The sequence below is a fragment of the Pseudorca crassidens genome, chromosome 10 (assembly GCF_039906515.1).
Source record: "Pseudorca crassidens isolate mPseCra1 chromosome 10, mPseCra1.hap1, whole genome shotgun sequence".
Classification (NCBI taxonomy): Eukaryota; Metazoa; Chordata; class Mammalia; order Artiodactyla; family Delphinidae; genus Pseudorca; species Pseudorca crassidens.
The window spans coordinates 78,791,081-78,818,559 of record NC_090305.1 but is presented as its reverse complement, the minus strand read 5'-3'; the positions used below and the strand labels follow the sequence as shown (position 1 = coordinate 78,818,559).

Here is a 27,479-nt window from a genome sequence, read left to right as displayed (position 1 = left end):
TTCCTTTCAGTTAAACACTTGGAGGTCATTGTAGGGTTATTAGTTGGCCTAATTTCAACATGGTTGTGTCTCAGGGAATAGGGATGCCCGAGGAGAGGGAGAGGGACGGGGGAACTGCTGGTCAGTGGAGCAATCGGAACACACACATTTTTTGATTAAGTACACTGTCTTATATGGGTGCAGTTTGTGGTGCCCCAAAACAATTACAATAGTAACATCAAAGATCACTGATCACAGTGATAATAGTGAAAAAGTTGAAGATGTTATGAGAATTACCAAAACGTGACACAGAGACATGAAGTGAGCAAATGCTATTGGAAAAATGGCACCAACAGACTTGCTCGTTGCAGGATTGCCACAAACCTTCAATTTATAAAAAGCACAATATCTTCTAAGCACAATAAAGCAAAGTGCAATAAAATGAGGCATGCCTGTATTCATTTCTCCTCTCATGCCCTCACTTCCCTCCTTACCCTGCTTAGGTGCTATGGTCAGTCTCTCCTCTGCTTGTCTCTCTGTGTCCTGTTTACTGGCATGACTCTGACTCTATGTCCACTTTGGACCTGAGTTCAGTTGAATGGAGAACACAAAACTATGCTGAATGGCATTACTTTGAGTTTATGTCCACAAATTTCAAGTGTATCCTCTTCTCTATTTAACAATCCTTCATCATTTGCTTAATACTTCTGACTCTGTGAGGCAACAGTTTTACACCTTCACCTGTACCTCAGACCTCCAACTCCCATCCCCAATTCTCCCCTCAGCTGATTCCTTCACTTCATTTTTCATTGGTGAAATAGAAACAATGAGAGTAAATGACCTCATCTCCTCCAGCAAATCTGCACTGACTCTGTTTCTGCACCCGCTGTCTTGGTCCAGCTTCCGGTACTCTACATGAACTATATGGAACCCTGTAGTAGCTCCCTATCGTCCTCAGAATAAATCCAGTCTCTCTGCCATAGCCTCAAGGCCCTTCAAGATTGGGCTCGTGCTTGTCTTTCTCACCATGTCTACTATGACTCTCTTTTTTTGTCCCCGAGTTCTGGTCACACTGGTTTTCTTGCTGTTCTTCGTGTATGTCAAGCTTATTCTCACCTCAACATCTTTGTGTTTGCTGTTGCTTCTGTCTGGAAGTCCTTTCCCCTAGATATTTCTATGCCTTGCTTCTTCTTCGTTACACTCAGGCTTCTGCTCAAATGTCATCTCAGAGAATCCTTCCTTGACCACTCTGCCCACAATAGTTGTCCTTCTCCCCCATCATTCTCTAAATCCTTACCCTGCTTAATTTTTTTCCACAGGACTTATCACTACCTGGCATAATATTATAAATTTGTGTTAATTTGTTTATTATCTGAATATAACTTTATGAGGGTAGGGATTTTGCCTGTCTTTTTTGCTTCTGTATCTTCAGGGCCTAGAACAGTATTTAGCACTCATTATCTATTGATTAAGTATTTGACACATTTTTGATAAATGAATATTGAATAAAGTATAGTGACTATTGTGACAAAGGCTTTTTTTATTTGTCACGCTGTTACTATTCTGAGGCAAGGACGACTCAGTTCTCTCACCACTTTTCTCTATTTGAAAGATTGGGAAACCTTTTGCGCAGTGTCGCATAATATCATTGGGCTTTCGTTTGATATAAACACATCATTTACATATTAATTCTGCCTTTGTTCTTTTCTCATTAGCCCATAACAATTAAAAGAGACCATTACTCTGCCACACTATGGGTTTTTATGATGTCATGTCAAAGTCTCCATTAATTAAATAACTTAATAAATTAAAGCCTTATTCGATGACAGTATCTTTCAATTGCGAATCATCTCCACTAAAGAGCACAATGGCAGACGTGGGACAATTTTAGCATTAGGACATGCCAACCTAACAGCCAGATGTGCTTATTGACACAGTGAAAGTTAAAAACTATCACTTTAGTTGATCATTTGGTGCCAATGACACTGCGAACAGGATAGTCGATGGGGTAAAAAAAAGACAAACTCAGGCACTGCTATTGGAAGGCACAGCTCAATTATCAGATTGTCATTTCGACTCTTTAGAATGTTAATTGGATAAAATCACAAATTAAAAAATAAAGTGTTTGGAACTATAAGACTGTGTCTTCAGGTTTCGGTTCAAGAGAGATTGATGTGCAGGGTAACATTCAAACTTCTTAATTTATAATGCAAGGTCCTCATTTAACTGGAATGTGAATTGGAGTGGAAGATAGTAAGACGGAGGCAGGGAGACCAAGGATACTAATGTAATTATCTAAGGAAGAGATGCTAAGAGATGGGGTTGGGAAGAAGAGATGTAGGAAAGGAGGAGAAAAGATGAAAGCTGCATAATATGGAAGTAAAAAAAAAAATGGGGGAGAGTGAAGTACAGCAACATCAGAGGTAGATGACAAATGGATTCTTTTATATTCATGTTACAGGTAAAGACATAGAGTAGTGGACTGGCTGCCTGAATTTGGAAATTTTTGTGTGTTACTTGTGTAAGGATTAATTAATTACCTTATAGCTTTAAGAGAGTATGGTTTGCTAATGTGTCTAAGTGACTTATTGAGAATAGCTAAATTATGAGCCTAAGCTAGATAAAGTCATGCCTTCTGTGGTGTGTAGACTTGGTACATTTGGATAATCCTTGACTTTTGGGAAAGTGTAAATCAATCTCATGGTTGAAATAAAGCCAAATACACCAGGAATCACAACAAATGTAAAGAAGATTCATTCTATGTGTCAATAGACACAGATTTTTAAGTTGCATGGGGAAGAAGAAACAGTTACACTCTCTTTACACACTGTTTATAAGGAATACCCCTATTAAGAATAATGGCATGGGAAGATTGAAAGAAGATAGAGGGAAATTGATATAATATACCATGTAAATACCTTTCAAAAGAAGGCTGGTGACACTGTATTAATATCAGACAAAATGTACTTTAAAAAATGTTATTATAGATAAAGAAAGTCATTATTTAATGATAAAAGAACAATTCACCAGAAAGATATATTAATCCTGAACCTGCATTATTACCTAGTCACATCATTTCAAAAATATATAAAGTAAAAATTGACCATATCACCACGAGGTATTGAGAACATAGGTAATCATGATTGGGAGGGTTTTTAAAAATATTTATTTATTTGGTTTTGCCGGGTCTCAGTTGCAGCAGGTGGGCTCCTTAGTTGTGGCTCACGGGCTCCTTAGTTGCGGCTTGTGGGCTCCTTAGTTGTGGCTCGTGGGCTCCTTAGTTGCGGCTTGCCGGCTCCTTAGTTTCAGCATGTGGGCTCCTTAGTTGTGTCAGGTGGGCTCCTTAGTTGCGGTTTGAGGGCTCCTTAGTTGCAGCACATGGGTTCCTTAGTTGCGGCAGGTGGGCTCCTTAGTTGCGGCAGGTGGGCTCCTTAGTTGTGGCATGCAAACTTTTAGTTGCAGCATGCATGTGGGACCTAGTTCCCTGACCAGGGTTCAAACCTGGCCTGCATTGGGAGCTCAGAGTCTTAACCACTGTGCCACCAGGGAAGTCCCCGTAATTGGGAGTTTTAAACATTTTCTCTAAAACACTGAAAAATCAAACAAACTAAACAAATTAGAAAGGATAAAGAAGATTTAAATAACATAACTGATTAGCTTGATTGAATAGACATACATAGAACTCTGAACTCCTGAATTCCACTACCAGAGAATATACACACATTGAAAGCCTTACCACTGATTGCTAAAAATTATATTTCCTCTTATCTCGGAAGAAAAAATATTAGGAGACCAAAAACAAGTAGACCTCAAAAACTTTATACATTTGGAAACAAGATCATACTTTTAAATCTTGTCAAAGAAAAGTGATGATAGAAATTAGTTGATACTCTATTTTAAATCTTGTGGGTTACAATTAAAGAGGTACATAAAGGAAAATTTATAGATTAAAATGCATATATTTGAAATGAAGGAGGACTGATAATTAGTGAGTTAAGCATTCAACCAAAAAATTATAAATAAGATAGCAGAGTAAACCAAAATAAAGCAAAGGGAGAAGATAATACGAAGTACTGCAAAAAGAAATGAAATAGAATACAAAGGAATAGCAGAGAAGATCGACAAAGCAAAGGATGATTCCTTGAAAGACTAACTAAACACATCTGGCAAACTTGATCAGCTACAGAGACAAAGACAGAAGGAAGGAAAGAGAGTAAGAGTGACAGAGAGAACACAAATAGTATTAGAAATGAAAAGAGGAACCTAATATATGTATAATAGAGAATAAAAGGTCAAAAGAATGTACTATGAGTAACTTCATGGTAATATATTTAAACATACATTTTAATAAATAGGGGTGCCCAATACATTTATGGTACACACATTCTAAGCTCATGTCACAACAGGAGACTGAGAAACATGATTTCTAACTGAGTTTGAATAAATGAATGGAAGAGAAAAATCATTCACTCATATGAAACGTATTTATGGACATCTGCTATGTACTGGGAATTGTGCTGGTGCTACTTTATATTTTCATGAGGGGGATGGACATTAAACAAATCATTACAAAAACAGATATTTACAGTTGAGGTAAGTGCAGTATAGGAAAGTTTAGAGCATTTAACAGGGAACTTAATCTTATTTGGGCAAAGGGCAGATTAGCGAAGGTTTCCTGAAGAAGTGACATTTAATCTGGGACTTAAATAATGGGTAGGAGTTACCCAAGCTAGAAGGGGTTACAGGGTCCAAAGACATAGATCATAGAGTGGATGGTTGGAAAGGTGTGGAAATCGGTTTCAGCAGTTGCCTTTGGAATATGGTAAGGATTTATACAAGCCAAATACATTAAATGCACATGTCTAAGTAGAGCACAAACATATTTCCCCTTCTTAATAGCTTTATGTAGATGCTTAAGAATGTAATCTGTAAAGAAAGTATTAAAACAAGGATGGGAAGGAAATAAACCAGCTTCATTCAGAGTAGTGGTTGCTTCTAGAGAAAGGAGAGCAGAGGAGGCTTCTGCATCCATCCCTTGTTAATGGTGATTCCCTTCCTGAAAGGGAGGATAAAGTAAGCCACAATCATGAGTGTGCTAATTTCTTTAAGTGTTGGCCTTATCTGAAATGGAGACCTCAATTATAAAACATCAGGCAGAAAATCACAGAAGAGAAACTTAGAGATGGTATTCTGAAGGGAGCAGTGGTTTAGACAGTACTACTCAAAATGTGAAGAGGGAGGTCAGACACTGAGAGTAAGGATTTAGGACTGCCTTGTCCAGCACAGTAGCCACATGTGGCTATTGAGTACTTGAAATGTGGCCAGTCTGAATTGACATACTGTAAGTGTACAATACACTCTGGATTTCGAGGACAGTATTAAAAAAGAATGTAAAATATTTCAATAATATTTTTTATTGAAGTATAGATGATTTACAATATTAAAGTGTACAACATAGTAATTCAATATTTTTATAGAGTTTACTTCACTTAAAATTATTATAAAATATTGGCTATACTCCCTGTGCTGTGCAATATATCATTATAGCTTATTTATTTTATACATAGTAGTTTTTGCCTCTTAATACCCTACCCCTTTTATGCCCCTCCCTGCTCTGGTAACTGGTAGTTTGTTCTCTATATCTGTGAGTCTGTTTCTGTTTTGTTTTATTCATTTGCTTGTTTTACTGGGTTGGCCAAAAAGTTCATTTAGCTCTTTCCACAAGAGTGTATGGAAAAATCTGAACGAACTTTCTGGCCAACCCAATATTTTTTAGATTCCATGTAGAAGTGGTAACATATAGTATTTGTCATCAACAATATTTTTATATTGATTATATTATATGAAATGATAAGATTGTGGATATATTGGGCTACATTAACATATTACTAAAATTAATATCACCTGTTTCTTTTTACAGTTTTTAACATGGCTACTAGAAAGTTTAAAATTAAACATGTGGCTGACATTTTATTTCTGTTGGACAGTGCAAGTTTAGAAACTTTTATAGCAATTTGGCATTGCCACAATATCCAAGTGTATGTCTCATCAGCCCACAACATATTGGAAAGGAATAATACAGTCAACTAGTATTTCATCACAGATAATTAGTGAAGCACTGCTTGAAACCATTCATATCTTCCAAAGTGTTTAGACACTATGCTTACTATTGGAAGATACGTATATTGTCAATTTCTCAGAGGTTTGTGAAATAGTCCAAGGAGGCAACTCTTAAATTGATGTGGCCTTCTGAGTATGAAAAAAGTGATTGATAAAGATGTTATCATATAACCCTTCAGATTTGCTTGTATTTATTTTCAATTGGCATAACTTGTATATTGGAGTTGGACAGAATATAATAAAAACTGTGGTAAATAATACATTTTTAAAAGTCCAATTGAAAGACCAGTTTGGCATCAACTAGTTTTTTTTTTTTTTTGAGAATTGAAAAAACAGGGAGTGGGGAAGCTCATATCTCAAATTAGTTACATTGCAGCATTGATAATATACTTACGTAATTGTCTTCTTTAGATTTTGTTCTATAAAATTGACTTATTTTTCATCAGAATGGGCTAGTTAACATTGGACTTGGAATTGGCACAGGTGAGCTTGTGATTTACAGGGCAATTTTTCTCATCAAAACCTGGGCAGAACCATTTATTTTAAAACCAATATTTATTTTACAATGGGAAGATGGAGCAGATTAAAGGAGCATAAAACCATGATAAATCACCCAATCTTTATCCCATAGAAAATCTTTTAAATGGCTCTTTAAAGTAATGGCAGTAAAACCGGCTCATAGAGTTTGTATTTGGATGGCTTTCTAGCATATGGTATAGTCATGTAGATTAAAATCTAATTAACGAGGAATTTGTAAATATTCAGACGTGGTCTGTGTGATTCTTTTTCAGTGAAAAGTTAAATGTGTTCTTTCCGTAGCCAAGTTTCTGAGTCTTGCTCATGAGTAAAGGGAATCCAGCCTCAAATTTTTAGCTGTTTGAAATCAAAGGCCAAAGAAATGAAATATCTTTTAGTCTTTTTATTTAATAATCAATTTTTATATTAAATGTTTAAGAACATGTTTATCTATGTTTACTATAGATTATTATACAAGAAAGGAATTTTTGTAACATCTTGTTTGATTTGGTTCCCATTTATATCTTAGGTTACAGTAATTTCTATGGTTAAAAATAATGGAGTTAAATTTCTCTAATAGTATTCTTTAACACTATTCTAATGATAAGTGGACTTGTATAGAACCTTTGGACTGATTAAAAAATGCTAAAGAGTAGAAAACATTTGAAATGGATGAGATCTGCTTGTAATCATGGTGAATTTTACAAATGGGGAGTCTGTGTCCTGTGGATGTTCCATGTGGGTGTTCTGTCTCTACCTAACTGAAGACTCCAGGTCAGCAGTTGGCAGACTTTTTTGTAAAGGATCAGAGACTAAATATTGTAAGCTTGTTGGGTCCATATTCCAACTATTCAACTCTACTGTTATTGGGTGAAAGCCGCTGTAAGTAATATATAAATGAATGGGTGTGTGCACACTCTCTGACCCAACAATTCTATGTCTAGCAATGTTCCCTAAGGAAATAATCAGAGGCTTTGGCAAAGAAGCATGTACAAGAGTATCTGTCATGATATTACTTTATGACATGGAAAGCTATTTATGGGCCCTGGTTAATTAAAAGAAAAGCAGCAAAACAATGTAATATGTGATCCTACTTTGATATAATGTATGTACAAACCCATATATTAGGTTGGATCATGTGAAATTGATGTTAAATGGCTGTTTTTTATCTGCAAAATGGAAGTTTTATATGGTCAGCCTAAGAAAGAGACTGAAAGATTATCCACCTGTAATTTCTTAGGTGGAAGAAATAGAATAATTTTTATTCTACTCTTTTTCATATGTTCATTTGTTACAAGGAATATATTTTACTTCACAGTGAGAAAATGATGCAGGTTTTTTAGGACAAAAGAAGGATTTTGCCATTCAAATTGTGGGTACGTTGCAATGGAAATGCAGAAGGCATGTGCATGTAGTCCTCTCTGGAGGAGATGTGTCTCCTGTGAGGAACTAGGAGCTTTGTTTTGTTGGCAAGGCCGTTCCTGTTATGGCAGTGGATACAGGGAGCTGCAGCCAGCGCACGTTGTGTATTTTCTCCCATTGGTTGACTCCATTCTCCTTGATGCCATTTAACATTCAATTCATCAAATGAGCTCCTCTTGTTCAGATTGCTTTCACATCAAATTGCTGTCTGATTAGGATTTGGCTTTGCATGGAGGACATCTTCAGGAAGGGAACGTTCTGGTCATTCTCATGTCTGTGCGGCAGTTGTATTACAAATTGTAGACTTATACTTCGATATTTTGGGTTCATGTTGCTGGACTCGTGAGCTTTGTTTAATGAAGTCCACCTCCTGAGAGAGGGATTCTGTCTTGTGTGCTGAGAACTCCAAGGCCCAGGATGCCAAAACCTAGTGAAGGAACTTCCTAAGGTATAGATGACCTTCAGTTGGGTCTCTGGGGAGGGAGCCTGCTGCCCTTCCTCAGATGGCATTCTATATTTCTGCACAGTAAGTTGCTTGAGTCTTTTCTTATTTGAAACTTTGCCCCTTTCCAGCTCTCAAGTTCTGCACTTCTTCAATTTTTCTCTCTTCAGCCCTTGCTTGCTCCGTTTTCCTCACTGTTTCTTGTCACCAGGCAGAAACACAGTGGGGAGAGACTGGTACACAAGAGACGTTTTGCTGCTGGTATTTAACTTTCTCCTGAAGTTTTTGTTGGTTGACATTGATTTCTAGTGCAAAGGGCGCTCAGCTTTGGAGCAGACCTGTAGTGAAATAGAGTCCCTCAGGCCTGCTGTGAGGCTAGAACCCCCTTGTCCCAGCAACAGGGATTGGCATTTGTGTGGGACAGTGGGACATGCCCCTGATGCCGGGAACTTCTTGCAGTGACAATCAGCGTGAAGAAAAGCGGTGAACCATTTCTTCACCTGAGGGAGGCAGACATTTTGTGAGCTCACATGTTTTTCTCATCAGACTCTGAAAGGGCGTTTTACTGTATTTTGATACAATGTTCAAACTACACATTAGGGGTAATTTCTGCCTTATTTGGAGCACCAGTCAGAATGATCTTATCTCCATCAGAGGACATGAAGAGGCCTCTATATCTGACACTACTTTGTTAAAGAGAAAATATTTTCCCAGGAGGCAAAAGTTACTGGCTAAATACAGCCCCAAATCAAAGATCTTTTCTACCAAGAACTCTTATGTCAGCTTTCTTTTTCATAAATTAATGTGGATCTGTGGAATTTACATTTCCTACAAATTGTTTACCCATTTTCCCTTTTCATAAGGTGAGAAAAGATCCTAATTCAAGATACATTCTGTCACTTTGGAGGCTGATTGGGGATGAGAGTTTTTTTGTATTCAAAGAAATCCCCAAAACAATTGGTAAAACTGCTTGTAGAATTTGATGTTATACATCTTGAGGAAGATTTAAGTCTGAAAATTTAAAAGACTTCAATTCACAAAGTGTTGATTGCATCATTTTGCTTAGTAGTACAGTTAAGTCATTTTTAAAAAGTCAAGTGAATACGTTTTGGCCTCATCAATGAAATGTACCAAGAACCATAAAGTAGTGAAATGGTGTTAAGAAAAACAACATTTCATTTTTTTCTTTGTATTCTTTGTATTGAAAAAAGTGAAAATTACCCTCTTTCCCTTTGAGTTCATGCTACAAAAGCTTATACATTTTATGTTGGGTATTCAGATGTTTATGTGAGGGGAGCTCAGTTTATAAATCTGAATGCTAACAATATGACGATTAATTTTAGAAAATTGTCAGTCAGCAGACATGCTGGACCTAGAATAAGATGATTCATTTGCTATATAGGCAATATTGTATGTTATAAAAAATCAGGGGATAGTCACATAGAAAGGGGGAAAATGAATGGATCAATAATTTAATTTAGCTCTGACCTGGCTGAGTTCTATAGCATGGTTCATAATTTTTCAATGAATGACCCTTAACATTTTACATATAGTGCCTCAGTTTTGTATTGATCTTCCCTAATGTATTCTTCATGTCAAAGAAGGAATAAAAACAAACAAAACACACTGTTTAACAAAAACACATTGTGTCGCCTGCAAATGTTAACCAAAATATGACAACATATTGGCATTATTTATTCTGTTTTCAGAACTACTTTTTTCCTGGCTAATTAAAAAATTTAGAAGAGAAATGGGTAGTAAGTGAATGATAACTTGAAGGGCAAGTTCATGGAGTTCTCTCTTAGTTAAAAGATTCTTAGCCCCTCTGCATTACTTAATTGCTTATTAAAAGTGGAACCCCTGATGTACTATGTGTAGTGTGTATTTATTCCATGGAAAATTATTAATTTTTAATTGAACTAAGTGAGTGCTTGGACAAGGGACCCTAGCTATCAATCAGGAAGCAAGTGATTGACTGATGTTCATGTTCATTAATTATTCAAGGAAGTTCAATTTTAAGGTCTATAACAGTAGAAGAAAGTTTTTATAAGTGAGTGTGTTTGTGCTGGTACATTTTAGTACTGTATTTATTTGTTCATTTAACAAATATTTAGTATGTGCTATGTGCCATGCAGTGATGAGTCAGTGATGAGCAAGCCCATGGGCCCCTGTACTCACAAAGCTTCCAGGGCAGTACGTAAAACAGAGGTATATCAGTGCTGTTTAGGAGACTCAGTTTTGCTTGACTCCCCTCTATGTACAGAAAATGATTCTTCTCTGCACAAATTTCCTGAGTCTCCTGGAAATTCAAGCTATCAAGTTCTAATTACCATCTGAGACAATATTTTCTTTAGAATGATAGAATCATAGTTTCTAAGAGCTGAAAGAGACCTGCAAAGTTGTCTGGCACTGGACCCTTTTGTTCTCCGGCCTCAGCCTGGGCCTGTCCAATGTCAGGAGGGGGAAGTGTACTCATTCATGGGGTCATTTCTGGAATGTGTGGATTATTTCAAAGTTCTTCCAAATAATGAACTGAAGCTTATTTCCCTGCAAAATCTCTTTATCGATTCCAGTTTTGTGTCTTGAACAAAATCATCACATCTTATTTACCTATTATTTGGAGTATGTATCACAGTTTTCCATATATTTCTGTGATCTTTTTATTATGAACATGTTATCCCTGTTAGATGCATGTATCCTGACAGCAGAACTGTGTCTGGTTTTGCTCACTGCTATTTTCACTAGCACTGTCATAAACTAGGCAATGAGTGAAGGAAGGAATGTTTTATCTTATTCCAAAAAGGCTTCAGGGAAGAATACATAGATTTAAACCATACATCTTAGTCCATTAACTATTTGACAACTATCATGGTTCTTTTACTTCAGTTTTTCTCATCCTTAGGTTCAGATTCTCCTTCCTAACTTTCTTTACATGTGACATGGTGTCCAGCCAATTATACTGAAGTTATCTCCTTCCTAATGCCTCCCACCTTGTTAATATAAAAAGAAAGTGCTGGTCTCACCAGGAGGTTTGGGAAAGGCTTCACAGACGAGGTGCGGATTGACCTGTGCTGAGTCTTGAAGAATGAGGAAGTGTTCTCCATGTCAGTGAGGCCAGAAAGGGCACTTTTAAGGTACACTGAGAACAGTGGTACCAGAATGTTCACCCACCTTGCAGATTTCCATTAGGTCACCTAACTTCCTAGTTAGATCCTCTTTGGGGAATTTTTGCTCTTTTCTTTCCATCTTCCTCATGAACTTCAGTATTCTTTCACCTTGATCACTTCCTTACCACTACCGCAAAGCTGCAAAGCTCAAGGCAGAGCTGCCCGAGGTTTAGAGCTTACGTGGGGGAGTTAGTCTGTATTCAAATCCGGGTTCAACCCATATTTTGCATGGCCTTCGGTGAGGTAGGTACTTCTTTGAGATTTAGCGTTTTCTTCTTTAAAATGGAAAAAATAATAATACCTTATAAAATAATTGAGAGAATTATCAGGTAAATTATATGTGAAGTGCCTGACCTGTAACTGTTATTCCCCACCTCCCTCCCTGGGAAACTCCTGCTGTAGTTCACTTCTGCTGGTATAGCTATTGGTCCAGAGGCCCCAGCACATGCACGTGGCTCAGACATATTTTCCACAGAAACCCATCAGGTGTTAATAGTGACAGAGCTATTTCAGTTTCTTTCAGGTCCTCAGTCCAATGGATTTACATCTTCACCTTTATTTCTCTCATCCTCCAGGCTCCTGGGGTCCAGTAATCTTTTAGTTTTTTTTGGTAGGACTGTAAAGGCATCAGATTTGACACATTTTCCTCTGATTTCTCTCCTTTCGGGTCTCCATTTCTCCTGGTATAACAAGAGCCTGGATTTCTCTGATCTCATCTCTCTCAGCTTCATCTGGGTAATCAACATACTCATTTCATTCTGGTCAAGATTTCTCTCAATAGGTTTATTGCAGATGGCTGCAGCTGCGATCAGTGTTTACAATCTGATGACAAGTTGGAGATTAAGGCTTGTCATCACTATTTAATTAACCTCAAATTAAGCGCTTTCCGGTCCCATTCCATGCCCTTCCACAAGCCCAGGAGAGCTTCTAAAACAGTGCTTGGAGTCTTGATAGATTCGGGGTCACATCACTGGAAAGCAGGGGCTTATTTAGCTGTGACTCTGAAGAGCAACACTATTTGATCCTTAAGTCACTTGCCTGAGGGCTGAAGCTAGGTAGCTACTCAAAGTCTCTATAAAGAGAGGGGAAGAAAGGAGAGCATTTTTCTAATTCTAGGAAGCAGGTAGTCTGTGAACTGCAGAGATGATGAGACAAAAAGCATTCCAGAGACAGAAAAAAAACCTCTGTTCTTAATATTTAAAAACAACTTTGTTTTTGTATCACAGAAGTAGTATATGTCAACAGCAAAATTATACATGGTAATTGTAAAAGGATGGAGAAACGAAAGAAGAAAGTAAAAATCATTCAAATTCCTACTCTCCATACCTGCTTTTAAGGCTTCCCTGAGCTGTCCAATCTGGTAGCCACTAGCCACATGTGGCTCATAAATATTTAAAATATGGCAAGACTGAATTGACACCACGTGCTAGAAGTATAAACTACACACCAAATTTCAAAAAGAGAATTTAAGCTATTGTTATTTTGTGTATGTTGGATTAATTAAAATATATCTTTAAATGAATTTCATCTTTTACTTTTTTTCATCTTTTACTTTTTAAAATATGACTACTAAATACTTTAAAATTACGTATATTTCTATTGGACAGTGCAATTTTAGACCTTTTTCTTATATCAAAATTTTTTTAAAAGAAAAATTGCGTTATTCTACGTAAAACTTTGTATCCTCCTTTTTCAGTTAATGCGAATATGTTCATGTCATGAAATATATGATATGGCATTATGTTTAATCATTTGTAGTATTTCATTATATGATGTGCCTGAATAGATTAATCCAATCCACTGTTGCTGAACACTTAGGTCATTACCATTTTTTAAAATTTCAAATTATTCATAACATACTTATAACTATATCTTTGGACTCATCCTTAATTGTGCTTCTAGGATTTGTTTCTGGAAGCCAGTTAGCCGAGTCACTTGTTTGTGGTGTTTAAGCAAATTGCCACATAGAAAGGTAGCACTGATTCATACTCAGTACAGTGGTTTATAATAATGCTCATTTCACCTCATCTTTATCAACACCAGATATCATCATTGTTCTTAATTCTTATTGTAACGAGCAGCACTGTTATGGGTTTGCTCAGCAAATTATTGAAAAAGTCTTAGTTTTAAGCTTTGTGCAGTGGTAGTATCGTAGCCAATAAGGTTTATCCGAGGCACGATTACTGCTAATTGAAAAGGTCTTATTAGGCTTGGTAGCTTCTATCCTGGTCCTGCAGATACTTCAGATGATTTTCTCTTATCCATCAATCATTCTTTTATCCATCCACTCTTGAGCATCCGTAATGTGTCCAGGCCTGCCCAAAGATTTGTAGAAGACATGGTATTTGATTTTAGGAAATCCCTTATATTTAATATTTAAGTTGGAAAAGAAAGGAAGAGAAAATAAATAGGGCAAGGGCCACGTGAGTCTTACTTACTACAGTATTTCAGCACCTAAATAGAGTGTCTGGTACGTGATAGACTCCCAGTAAATATCATTGAATGAATTCATGACTAAGTGTATGCTAATGTTTACATAAGTGATGAAGAAAACAAAATAAAGGGGTAATGATTTTAAGGTAGGGACAATAAGGGAAAGCTGTCTGCCTCCTGTCTTAACCCAACAGAAGCCAGAAGGCATGAGAGCTGCAGAGGGCTGCAGAGGAGAGGCCACCACAGGGCAGACAAAGGGTCTGCAGGGGCAAATAGAGGATAACCAGGACACCAGCTCTGATACCTGCCCTCTGGGGTAGGGCACTCACCCTTTCTGAGTTTGGTTTCCTCATCTGTAAAATGTGCATAATTTTACCTACCTCAGAAAGTTGTATTAGAAATAAATGGAGAGCACTTAGCACAATGGTATTTTCTTCACTTGTATTCATTAGTGGCTTAGCTACATCAGTTTCTAAGCATCTTGTTCATTTATCATTTCTTAGAAGTTATCATAAGGAAAAACAGAGAAGAAACTTACCCCGATATACCTGGACCTTATATTTAGACTTGAAAAGTTCTACATCCCCCCAGTGAGGTAGCCGTTTGCGTTCTGAATTGTGCATATCAAACCCTTATACTCTGGTTAAAAATCCATAGAAGTTTTCATGTAGTTGGATAATTAGGCCACATGCTGTTGGCTCTGCTCAAAAACGGTCATTTAAGTGTCCTTTTATTTTTTTAGCATCCACTGGGAAGTTTAAATAGCCACTGCCAGTGTGATTTCTATATGCTCTTTAAAAAATGCTGAAATTGAAAAGAGTTTAATAAAATTGCTGGACTGTTAGCTTTAGCAAGCTGTCCCAGACATAAACCTGAGAAAACAAACCCCAAACCCCAAAGTAAATACTTCTATGAATCAGGGACTTTCACAAGTGCTCCCTGGAGAGTGTAGTTTGACTCATATGGAGTTAGTTGACAAGCAAGGGTGGAAACCAGCAGCTTCTGAGGTGATTTGACTCCTTTATTCTCCTTTGCTTAACAGATATCTGTACTAAATATGAGTGGCAGCATTTGGAACGAAGGGACCCTGAAGTATCATCTGCCTAATTCTTATGTAGAAAAATGAGTAGTGCAATAGTGTAAAACAAATGAATATATGTCAGGTATATGAATGTTCTTAGATTACCAGACCCTTAGGGAAATATAGTTATTAAATGAATAAAGTGTCCAAGAAGAGGAACAGCTTATATTTATTCAGCCTTTACAAGGTCCTAGTCACTATTCAAAATGCTTCATGCATGTTATCTCATTTAATCCTCACAGCAGCCCTAAGAGTAGAGAGTGTTTTCTCCATTTTGCAGATAAGGAAACTGAGACTCCAAGAAATAAAGCCAAGTGATTACAGTCTCACGTTTAGAAAGTAGCAGAGGCAGGGTTGAAACACAGCATTTCACTCCAGAGCCTGAACTCTCTCAGCTGCTGTTCTGTACTGTTTCTTTCTTAAATGTTTATGGAGTAAGCTGAGAGTGTGAGGAAATCTTGTTGAAGATAACAGCTCGGGTAAGCCCGTGTGGGATATTCAGGTACAATTTTTTTTTTTTTTTTTTTTGCGGTACGCGGGCCTCTCACTGTCGCGGCCTCTCGCGTTGCGGAGCACAGGGTCCAGACGCGCAGGCTCAGCGGCCATGGCTCACGGGCCTAGCCGCTCCGCGGCATGCGGGATCTTCCCGGACCGGGGCACAAACCCGTATCCCCTGCATCGGCAGGCAGACTCTCGACCACTGGGCCACCAGGGAAGCCCCAGGTACAGTTTTTATTCCCATAAATTCCTTGCAGATTATAGACATGTTCCTTGGTTTATTACTAGAAAACACCTTTTTAATTGATCTCAATATCAAATCTATTGCACTAGTTGAATGAAAGGAGTTTTATGGCCAGTGTAGCAAGATGTTTACTGAATATTCTCTTCACGTTCATGATTTTTTTTTTTTTTTTTTTGCGGTACGTGGGCCTCTCGCTGTTGTGGCCTCTCCAGTTGCGGAGCACAGGCTCCGGAAGCGCAGGCTCAGCGACCATGGCTCACGGGTCCAGCCGCTCCGCGGCATGTGGGATCTTCCCGGACTGGGTCACGAACCCGCGTCCTCTGCATCGCAGGCGGACTCTCAACCAGTGCGCCACCAGGGAAGCCCCCACATTCATGACTTTTGATTTTTAATAGCCAACTGTTATTAAAAAATGTGACATATTAGTTACATCATGTGTTGAAATGTATCCTTAATTGTAGTACTTTTATTGACTGTGAGAGGATGCAAAGTGGATTCCACAATTTTAATTAACTGTTCCTCCTCTGACATTTCATTACCAGTTTCAGAAGTGATAGAGGATGGCAGTTACCTGTGAGAATTTTTCTATAAAGAAGCTAAGATGGAGGAATGTTAGAGTTGTCTTGGTGATTGAGAGGAAAAACAGAGAAAGGAGAGGATTGGCTATTATCCTCACATGTTAATAACACGGTCAGTAAACAAAGCTTCTGTTATTTTAGGTAAATTTTTAAAATTTGAGCAGATAACAGACCAGTTGAAATAAAAAATAAAGAAATCACTTAATTCAACTATGATTTTTATGCTGCAAAAATGGTGTCTTTTTTCTGAAAGTGAGAATTTCTCAGACATCACATATCTTTCCCTTAAAGAGTTTTTGAGGATTTTCTATGAGTCAGAAGAGGCAAAAACATGAAGGTCAAAGATAATGGGTCCCTATCTAACACTGGACTGATTTGCCAAGAACCCATGACACATTTTTTTAAATAAATTTATTTGTTTGTTTATTTATTTTTGGCTGCGTTGGATCTTCGTTGCTGCGCGCGGGCTTTCTCTAGTTGCGGCGAGCAGGGGCTACTCTTCGTTGTGGTGCATGGGCTTCTCATTGCGGTGGCTTCTCTTGTTGTGGAGCATGGGCTCTAGGCACGCGGGCTTCAGTAGTTGTGGCGCATGGGCTCATTTGCTCTGTGGCATGTGGGATCTTCCCAGACCAGGGCTCGAACCTGTGTCCCCTGAATTGGCAGGCGGATTCTTAACCACTGTGCCACCAGGGGAATCCCTCAGGATACACTTTTATTTCCTTTTTATGGTAAAAGCCAGAGAGAACGCTGTGTAGTTTAAACACGGTTTCTGTATCTGGTGCCCACACGGGAAGTTGAAGGTAAGGAGACCAGCTTATCCAGCAAATGTGCCCAAGCACATAATTACCTCCCTTGATGTCTGTCGATACTTTACCACATCCCCCGGGAAAATCTCTGGGCAGTCCTTCCAAGTCATTTTCAGACATCTCATCATGGCAGGTGAGCTTATTTATTTATTTCCATTTTGAGAGCTTTACCTTTCCTGACTCCCTTTTAATGTTTACCTCTCGTATTAAAGAATGGAGACTGGGGTATTTCATTACCAGCTATCTCCCTGCTGCAGGCACTGCCTGGAGAAGTTTCCCTCTGTTTGGCTTGCAAGCCTCATTTATTTCCCCGAGCTTTCTAATCTGGGCAGAGCCCAGCGGACGGCATTATTAAATTACCATTATTACACTGTGTTGTCTTGGCACGATCAGGGGCTGAGTTGGAAAAGTTCGTGTTAGGCAGGGAACACATTTTCTCCCCTTCTCAAGCTGCCCCAAATGGACCTTAGCTGACTTTCTGGGTCTGTATCAGCATCAAGATTCTGTGACGTCAAAGCAAAGATTTAACCACATTTGAGGCATTTCTTCTGATCAGTGTAAACAATGGGCATTCCCCTTTTAAGTACGTTGCTTTGATTTGGGATCAGCTGGACAATTCATGATTGTAATTTTTTTTTTTTTTTTTTTTGCGGTACGCGGGCGTCTCACTGCCGTGGCCTCTCCTGTTGCGGAGCACAGGCTCCAGACGCGCAGGCCCAGCGGCCGTGGCTCACGGGCCCAGCTGCTCCGCGGCATGCGGGATCCTCCCGGACTGGGGCACAAACCCGTGTCCCCTGCGTCGGCAGGCGGACTCTCAACCACTGCGCCTTCAGGGAAGCCCCATGATTGTAATTTTTTTGATGGAGGGGGTAACATTTGACATTCAAAGTTATTTGACATTTCAGAAGTTATAATGTCATTTTAAAAGCTCTAATATCACTAGTATATTTGTATGTAATTCATTTACACAGGCTTTCAAAGATTGTCTATTCTCAGTAGAGAAGTTTTAATTAAAAATGTTTTATTGCCACTCCAAGCGTCTTTAAATTAAGGCACTGCTCTTTTCTGTTTTTCTTCCTCACGTACTCTTGATAATCAACCTAGTGTTGTCTGCAATGATAAAAGTTATTCTTGTCATATTTTAAGCATTTTCTTGTCCATCACTGTGTCACCAATGGCTGTACAATGCTAGCACATAGTAGGTACTCACTAAATTCTTATTGAATGAGTGTTTCAACACTGCCCATGCACTGTATATTCTAACCATTCTGGAATATGTTTTATCACATGCACTCTGCTTGCTCCCACCTTAGGAATTTTACCCACCACTCAGAAATGTCCTTTGCCTCTCAAATCTTAAGCACTTTTATACTGCTTATTTGTGAGTTTTCTTCTCCTGTCCCTATTTAAGCACAATTCCTGGTATATATATTAGGTGCTCAATAAATGTCTTAATGAATGTACATGAGTTATTGAATGAACACACATGTATAGTTAAGCCAAGGAAAAGTTATGTGTGACATTTATAAACCATTTTTATAACATTTTACAACAATTTTAGTTTTAGGCATTCACTAAAATGATAAAAAGTAAGTTTGAAACACCATTTTTCTTGTCCAGTCCTTGACTCAAAACTCTTCAATGGCTCTCCATTCCCTTTAGCAGTGGTTTTCTAACTATGACAGTCTGATCATGGGATTATGTCTTTTCCCAGTTTAAAGCCCTTCAAAGGTTTCTCACTGCCCTCACAAAAAATATGATTCAAACTCTTTAAGCATGGCTGAGAGTTCTACCTCTCCAGCTAGAGTCTTCCCCAAGCTCCCTTTACTCTTTCACGTCTAGATCATTTGGTTCATTAAACCTGTAATGTTTCCTCTTCTCCAGGGCCTTGGCACTTTGGGTGCCCCCTGCTCCCTCTTCACCCACCTCTTTCTTCAGCTGACTCCTCTTTGGCTTCAGATTGGTCTCGTTTTAAATGTTGCCTTCTCCAGGAAGTCTTTACTGTCCACTCCCTGCTGCTGCCACCACCATCACCCCTACCTGCCTCTACTAGTTTAGATAATTTTCCTAAACATTTTGGTGGCTAACATGACCCTCTCCCACCCCCTGACGTGCACAACACATTTATTGCAGGCAAAGTATGCTAAGTGCTTCATATACATTTACTCATTTTCTCTCACACCAGCCTTATGGTGAACTGCTATTGTCCCCCATTTCATCAGAAAAACTAAGTTCAGTGTCATAAGAAACTCACATAGCTGATGAGTGGCAAGCTGAAGTTTAAGTCCAGGCTGTCTACACCCAATCTCTGTAGCCCAAAGCCCAACCTAAAGCTAGTGATTAGACAGTAGTAAATAATTACCCAGCAGGTATTTGGAAATAGCCTTATTTTTGTGCTGGGTATCTTCCGTTTATCCCTTCATACCCACTTTCTACTCAGTTCTGTGCCTGGGAGGTTCTTCTCTGTTGGCTTTATAAATGGGCTCCTCCCTCAACTCCACATACTGCCTTAACCCTTGGTTTCCCCACACCATTACCACACCTTTGTAAAAAGTTCTGCAGCTTACCCCAGTTGGGTGTTTTGTGTATACTCTGTTTCTGCCCAGATCCTTATTGATACAGACAAAAATTTTTTAAATTAAAACTGTAGTTATGGTTGTGCTTTTATATTTCTCATACAGTATGGAGTAATGTTAGCTTTTTTCTACTTTGTCTTTAACTTTTTATAATGGAATTGACGATTGTCATAGTTCATGCAGTCTTAAAAATAAGAGGCATGCCACACTCTTGTGCAAAGGGCATGTTTCCAAGGAATTTGTAACCAGTTGGAAAACAGGCCTACATAATATTTTCTAAAATCCTTAGCCTGCCATGAGGCCTCTTGCGTTTTGACAAGAGTTTCCCTTTCTGCTTTTCTCCACTGAGCACCCTTTGCTTACTTTAAAGCTGGGCTCTGCTGTGTCTGGGCAGGTAGTGTCCCAGCCACCTGGTCCAGGATTGGTTTAATGTCTGGCTTTAAAATAACTCATTTTACTTACTTAAATGAGTTTATATATAAAGAAACTCACATAGTGTTCCATAAATGGAAAATAAAATCCATTACAATAAATAAGGGAATGAAACTTTAAAGGGGAATATAACAAAAATAAAATGATGCTATTCATGGTAGCCAAGTGTTAGGAAGGTGTTTTGACATGTTAGCACTAATAAATATTTCTCATTGGATGAATTAGAAAGATTGAAAGAGAATTGAAAGGGACATAACTTTATTAGTCTTTGTTTTGTCCTGTCAGTGACCATCTAGCACCAGGGTTCCATGCCCTGAAGTCTGAGGATCACTGGTATAATCTGTTTTTCCCTATGCTGTGAGCTTAACCGGAATGCTTTCCTCCTTCTAGTTTCCTTTTCCTGATCCTCTCCATCTTTCTTTTTGAAACTTTCCTTCACCCTCTTAGCCTACACAAGTCTCTCGTCAGAATTTCCTGACATTTATTATCTGCCCTACTTATGTTGGCTTCTGATTGTTAATGTTTTGACCTGGTATTTCAATAGCTCATATTTTGTGTCTTGTCTCCTAAACACTGTAAAGTTCTGTCTCCAGGAATAGACACTGGGACCTGTGCTTCTGGAATCCCATATTAATTAAATGTTCATTATATAATATATATTCTGTTTATAATATGTATTACATCATATAATATATATTATTTATATATAATATTATATTTATATATTATTAAATTATATATTATATATATTTACATATACATAATATATAATACATATTATGTAATATAATGCATATTATAAACAGAATATATAATAGCCTCATATGTAACTAGAAGTTCATTAAATGTTTGCTGTGTTGAATGAATTTGACCCAAAGTAAGTTAAATGATGTTTTAACAACTATGGATATAATTCACAATCACAGCATGATTTTGTGTCTGGTTGGGATGCACAATTTGTATTTTTGCTTCTTCTTGCCTTCATAGAAATTATATTTAGAATCTAGGAGATATAGATAATAAATTGATACACATATGCATATTATAATGTAATGTAAAGTGGAGTAAGTGGTGTAAGGAATGTAAATCAGCATGCATTGTGAGAGCTTTGGGTTGCTTTTTGGATTGGGTAGTCAAAGAATACCTCTCTGATGAGGTGACATTTATTTACTACTGTACAACGCTTTCAAAGCAGCATTCTCCGTTGGTATTTATTTTCATCTTATAATTCTATTTAAGGCAAGTATTTTTTCAATTTACCAAACATTCTTTTATTTATACTTGCTTTTGGGATAACACTTAATGACTAATTAGTCAATAAAAACCAGAGTTCTATCTGGGGCAAGAATGTGTTCCTGTGGTGAATTTATTTATCCATCTTTTTCAAAAGTAATTGCATTTTTGTATTCGTTCTTGAATACTATGTCATTTCCCAAATAACTATTTGGGAGGTGGAATTTTTTTATGCTATTCTAATTTTGTATCCTCTTCCTTCTAATATCCCCATCTGTACTTTGTATTACAAACTTCATCAGACCACTGCACGCTATTATAGCTGTCGTCACCATGGGGAGAAAATGACTAATTGAAGCTGCTTATTGATATAATAGAGCAGGTTGTGACGCGTGGCGAGAATACTGGAATGATGGGCTCCAGCTGATGTTATGTAAAAATATTCAGCCATGAAGTATGCACTTGTGGATGGCTTTTTGCAGATGTCTGCAGAATGCAGATAATCTGTATTCTGAGGAGATCTGCAAATTAAAGATCTATATGACCAGTTAGAATTATAGCACAGTGAGGAGAGAGCGGTGCGGTAGGTAATGATATAGCCTTGAATCTTGGGTAATAATAATTATAACCTGCCTATACTTATAAGCAAAAGTAGATGATATTTACCCCCAACCCCCATTTCAGAGGGAATGGAGCAATTGGCAGAAAAATGATGTGAACTTTTGGATATTTTGGAATCCCTTCAATGCAAGATATATTGGTATCATGAATGGAAGTATAAATTGGTATATTGTCTTTGGAAAGTTATTTGGCCGTAACTATCAAAATAAAATTCACACAACCCTTTGACCTAGCAGTTTCATTTCTAGTAATTTATTTTAGAAATATAGTCACTAGATGCACAAAAATCTCTGTATTAAAATATTCATCATGGCATTTTGTTTAATAACGAATGATTTAAAATAGTCTAACTGTACAAGAAATAGATTAGGTGAATAAATTATGGAATATTTATGCACTGTAATATAGTTAAGCCTTTATAAAGCCTGTATCTATATAGAACCATCTCTAAGTGAAAGAAGGGTTAGAATATGCTATTATTTGTGGTCATAGAAATGTAAAGTATATGTATATATATTTATATATGCATATGTTGAAGACTGCATAAGAGATTTTTTAAAGCATGGGTCAGAAGACATTTTTCAATGTACATTGCTACTTTGGTATTATTTCAATTAATTACTTCTTGGATGTATCATCTATTCAAAAATTATAAGTTAAGAAAATTATAGGGGTGGTATATTTGTATGTTTTTACTCCCCTCTTAGATAAAGATGTCTTTGCTTGATTCTCTGCTGTATTGTACCTGACTTCTCTTTTGAGAGTTTTCTTATAATTTCTGTTAGAACACCTTTTATTAGGATATCATTGCACTGACACTTTTAGTAATGAGGTGGCAACTCCCCTTATTCCTTTATTGCTTGCCATGACTCCACAGAATATAGCTGTACCACTTTCTTCCAAGGTTCGGGTCCTTCCTGTCCAGGAGAACTATTTAGAAATTTGTTTGTGCCAATAGTTTCCGCCCACAGCGGGGGCGGGACCAGGGTGCAGCGAGAAAATCAGCGGGAAACGCGTCTCCACTTCTGCTTGTGGTCCCACTGCTGGGGTCTCGCTGCTCCCGCCATGGCGCAGTGCCATGTGCAGAGTGATGCCATCATTGGGCATTATGAATGCGAGACTGAATAATTAACAGCCACCCCTTAGACGGAGGACCAGGTGCAAGGTAGACTCTTTCTGGATGTTGTAATCAGAAATAGTGCGGCCGTCTTCCAGCTGTTTGCCTGCAAACATGAGCCTCTGCTGGTCAGGGGGGATGCCTTCTTTATCCTGGATCTTGGCCTTCACATTCTTGATGGTGTCACTGGGCTCCACCTTCAGGTCTTGCCCGTCAGGGTCTTCCCGAAGATTTACATACCACCCCTTAGACGCACCAAGCCGGTCTGGTGCACCCTGAGCCCTGCGCCCCGGCCCCGGCTGGGCCCAACCCACCGAGCCCCAGCGCGATGAGCCTGCTCTGCCCCCGCGCAGGAGGCTGCGGCTGCTGGCCAACGCAGTCTCTGGCCCTAGTTCCCCAGCTGTCCCTGGCTCCCCAGAGCACTCTTCTCCCCAAAGCAAGAAGACAAAGGCCACCCTCTCAGATGGTCAGCGACCCTGACTGGCAGCCCAGGAGGACACAAGGTCCCTACAAAGGTCACCCTTTCTGAGCTCAAGTCTTGCCTGCAGTGGGCGCAGGAGCTGGGGGCACGGGTCCAGGAGCTGAAGGCAAGTGCACAGAAGAATGCTGGGGAACCCAGAGCACCGGAGGACAAGGGGCACCCAGCGGGGCTACGTGGTGAGCAGATGCCTGCCTATCAGCGCTTCCTCGCCCTGGCCCAGCAGGGGCCCCTGGGCCTTGTGCTGCCCTACAAGTACCAGGTGCTGGCCGAGATGTTCTGCTGCATGGACACCATCGTGGGCATGCTTTACAACCGCTCTGTGACTGTGACCTTTGCCAGGGTCAAGCAGGGAGTCCAGGACATGATGCACAAGCGCTTTGAGGAGCGCAGTGTGGGCCGGATCAAAACCGTGTACCCTGGCTCCTACTGCTTCCACCAGGAGCGCTACGCCACCACATTCAAGGACGATGGCAGGAGGTCTGATTACCAGCTCACCATCGAGCCGCTGCTGGACCAGCAGGCTGGCAGTGTGGCTCCCCAGCTCACGGCATCGCGCCTGCTGTGGTGGTGCCAGATCTTCAGCCAGAATCTGGTAGCCTGTGTCCGGTAGTATCACAGGGCCTTCCTGGCCTCCCTGAAACCCCCCCACCCCCCGCCGCCCATGGAGGTTCCTGAGGACCAGCTGGCACGCTGGCACCCCCGCTTCAATGTGGACGAAGTGCCTGACATCGAGCCGGCCAAGCTGCCCCAGCTGCCCACCGTGGAGAAGCTGGCCACCGCCCAGGAGGTGTTGGCCGGTGCCCGCAGCCTGGTGTCATCCAGGATGGAGAAGGCTCTGAGTGACCTGGCCCAGCTCACGGCCGAGCCTAGCAGCCCCTGGTCCCCCAGCCCGGCACTGCCAGCCACCCTGCCGCCATGCCGCCTGCCGCCCTGAAGGGGATGTCCCAGGTCCTGCTGGAGCGGATCCGGCCCAGGAGGCGCAGAAGCAGCTGGCGCAGATGACCCGGAGCCTGGAACAGGAGCAGCGGCTGCAGGGGCTCGAGCGGCTGCCTGAGGTGGCCCGCGTGCTGCGCAGCGTCTTCAGGTCAGAGCACAAGCCAGCGCTCAGCATGGAGATGGCCTGCATCAGGATGGTGGGCAGCTACCGCACGGCCACGAGCCCCTGGGAGATGGAGAAGCATGTGCACCTCCTCTCTGAGCTGCTGTCTGACTGGCTCAGCCTCCACCGCATCTACACGGACACCTGCGTCAATCTGGGCAAGGCCGCCAACCTGGCGGATGTCTTGGCACGGCTGGCCCACCTTGCCCGTGCTGAGGAGGCGCTGTGAGCCCGGCGAACAGGTGCCAACACAGACGGGCCGCCAGGCCTGTGTCTTACTCTCTTTAGGAACACGACACACTTTGCTTTCCCTGTCCTAAGTCCCCATGAGGGTCAGGGCTCTAGCTGCTGGGCTTGAGGGCCTCTGATTAGTGTGGTGGAGGCCCCCCTCGTATACAGGGTGCAGGGAAGTGAGGTGGGGGAGAGGTAGTGTGGTTGGCAGAATAACCCTCCCAGGTGTCCACGTGGGATCCTGAGGTGGTCCTGGAGTATCTTGGTGGGCCGGGTGTCACACAGGGTCCCCATAAGAGGGAGGCAGATGCAGAATCTGAGATTGGAAGGTGCCGGCAGGAGCCACGAGCCAAGGAACATATTCTCCCTGGAGAACCAGGAACCAGCCCTGCCCACCCACACCCTGATTTTTGTACTTGGCCTCTAGAACTGTAAGATAAAGTCAGAAAAAAAAAAAGAAAAGAAAAAAGAAAAAGAAACTTGTTTTAATAAATGGTAAAATCATTCAAATGCACTGGTTCTGAATTTCTGATGGGTGCATTTGTGAAAATGCTGAGGAGCTTCTGGAGTCAGAGGGCTGGTCCTTTTCAACAACAGATAGAAATTAAAGGCTATTAATGATGCTTATTATTAACTTTTAAAAAGCTCTCTCTACCCCCAAGTTAAAAAGCTATTGTTTGAAATGTATGACCCGAAACTATGTAATTCTCTATTACATGTGATCGCATAAAGCCCAAGAACAATGTTTAAAATTGTCTTAATCATTGTTATAAAAGGAATTAATGAGTGGTAACATTCAGAAACCCCGTTGTTCATATTATGTTTTGGGGGTATGGAGGAGGAAAAAGGAGAAGGAAGAAAAATACATTTAAAAGAAAGTTAAACAACAACTTGTAAGTTTCATTCTCTGTTGCTGGAAAACCAGCTGATTATACATGAATGTATAATAAAACAAGTGTTTGGCACATTGAGGTGTATGAACTATGTAGCGTAATCAGAGCTTATTTTCCTGCAATGGAGATTGAAATTTATGCTTCTTCTAAGCAGTACCTTTCATTCCATTTTTATTTTCTAAGGGAGAGTGAACTTTACAAGTTGCTGCTTAACAATACCAGAAGTGCTAATTCCTATACAATGAATAGTGAAGTTTACAAGTTGCCATTTGACATGCCCACATTTCTGTTTGTTTGTCCTCCCTCCTCACCCCCCAACAAGGTATAGTAAAATTTATAAGGTTAGTAAAAACCCTTCATTATTAATACAAGGTTACATTGCTGTTGGGAATTCCATAAATGGCATATGAACATATCTAAGGGGGAAGCATAAAGGTGGACGTTATGAGGCAAGAAATTCTTTCAGGAACATTGAATTTATAATCATCACTCAAGAAACAACATGCAGAGACACTCATTCATGGCTTTGTGTCCCCATGACCCCATTCCCTTGGCTCCTTGGTTCTGTTATCCTTCAAGTATGTTTCATTGGGTCTTTTTTTTTGGAAATCTATCTAACTCTTCCTTTGCAAATCTTCCTCAGCTCAGGCTATACATCCCTCCTCTTCCATGGTCCCTTTTTCTCCACTTCCATGCTCTTTCCTGAGCACTCAAAGTGGCTACTGTGTACACAATTAATTAAATGAATGGTTCACAGCCTTAGGCCATCACTTCTATTATTATCTGGTACTGCTACTTAAATATTTTATTATTACAGCATTTTATTGTTATTAAAATTTTAAGATATACATGCCTTATTTCACCAATTTTATTATAACAAGATCCTTGAGGGGAGATATCAGGCCTTAAAATTCCTTATGCTCCCAATGGGGGCATGTATATAATTGTGTAATCGAAATGAAGTGGATGTTTTTACCAATCACAAGAACCGGGAGAGAAAGGAAATGATAAAGGAATGGACACCCTGTCGTACGTAACTGGTCTGAGAAGATGGTTGCAACAAATTCTTCCATTTCTGTCTGTGCATGTCTCTTCTCCCGTAAGGAGATAAAGTCCTCTTTCCCTCCCCGTGAGTTTTGGTTGACATTTTGACTTTTTTTGGCCAATAGAAAATGGCAGAAATAACACTGTCAGTTCTGAGTCCAGCTAGACTTTAGGTTGGCTGGAGATAAACACTCTTTAGAACCCTGTGCCATCTCTTTAAGAAGTCTGGTTATGCAGCAAGAGAGAGGTCATCGGGATTGAGTTCGTGGAGGATTACGAAGATATGGAGAGAGGCCCAGCCATCCCCCAGCTGTCCCAGTCATATCAGCTGAGGGGCATGGAGGGAAGGGAAGCCAACTTGGATCTTGCAGTCCCAGCTGGACTGCCCCGGTCAACATTATGTGGAGCAGAGAGATGAGTTGTCCCACTAAGGGCTGCCCAAACAGAAGATGTAGGACAAATAAAT

At 39.8% G+C, this 27,479-nt stretch overlaps 1 protein-coding gene and 2 pseudogenes across 36 annotated transcripts in view; all 3 read left to right on the top strand.

Annotated features, from left to right (window-relative positions):
- FHIT (fragile histidine triad diadenosine triphosphatase) overlaps positions 1–27,479 on the top strand; it is a 1,451,597-nt gene that overhangs the window by 302,467 nt on the left and 1,121,651 nt on the right. The gene's annotated exons all lie outside the window — the stretch shown is intronic.
- On the top strand, positions 60–25,955 carry LOC137231900 (DNA replication factor Cdt1 pseudogene; annotated as a pseudogene).
- LOC137233196 (U4 spliceosomal RNA) lies at positions 13,776–13,844 on the top strand (annotated as a pseudogene).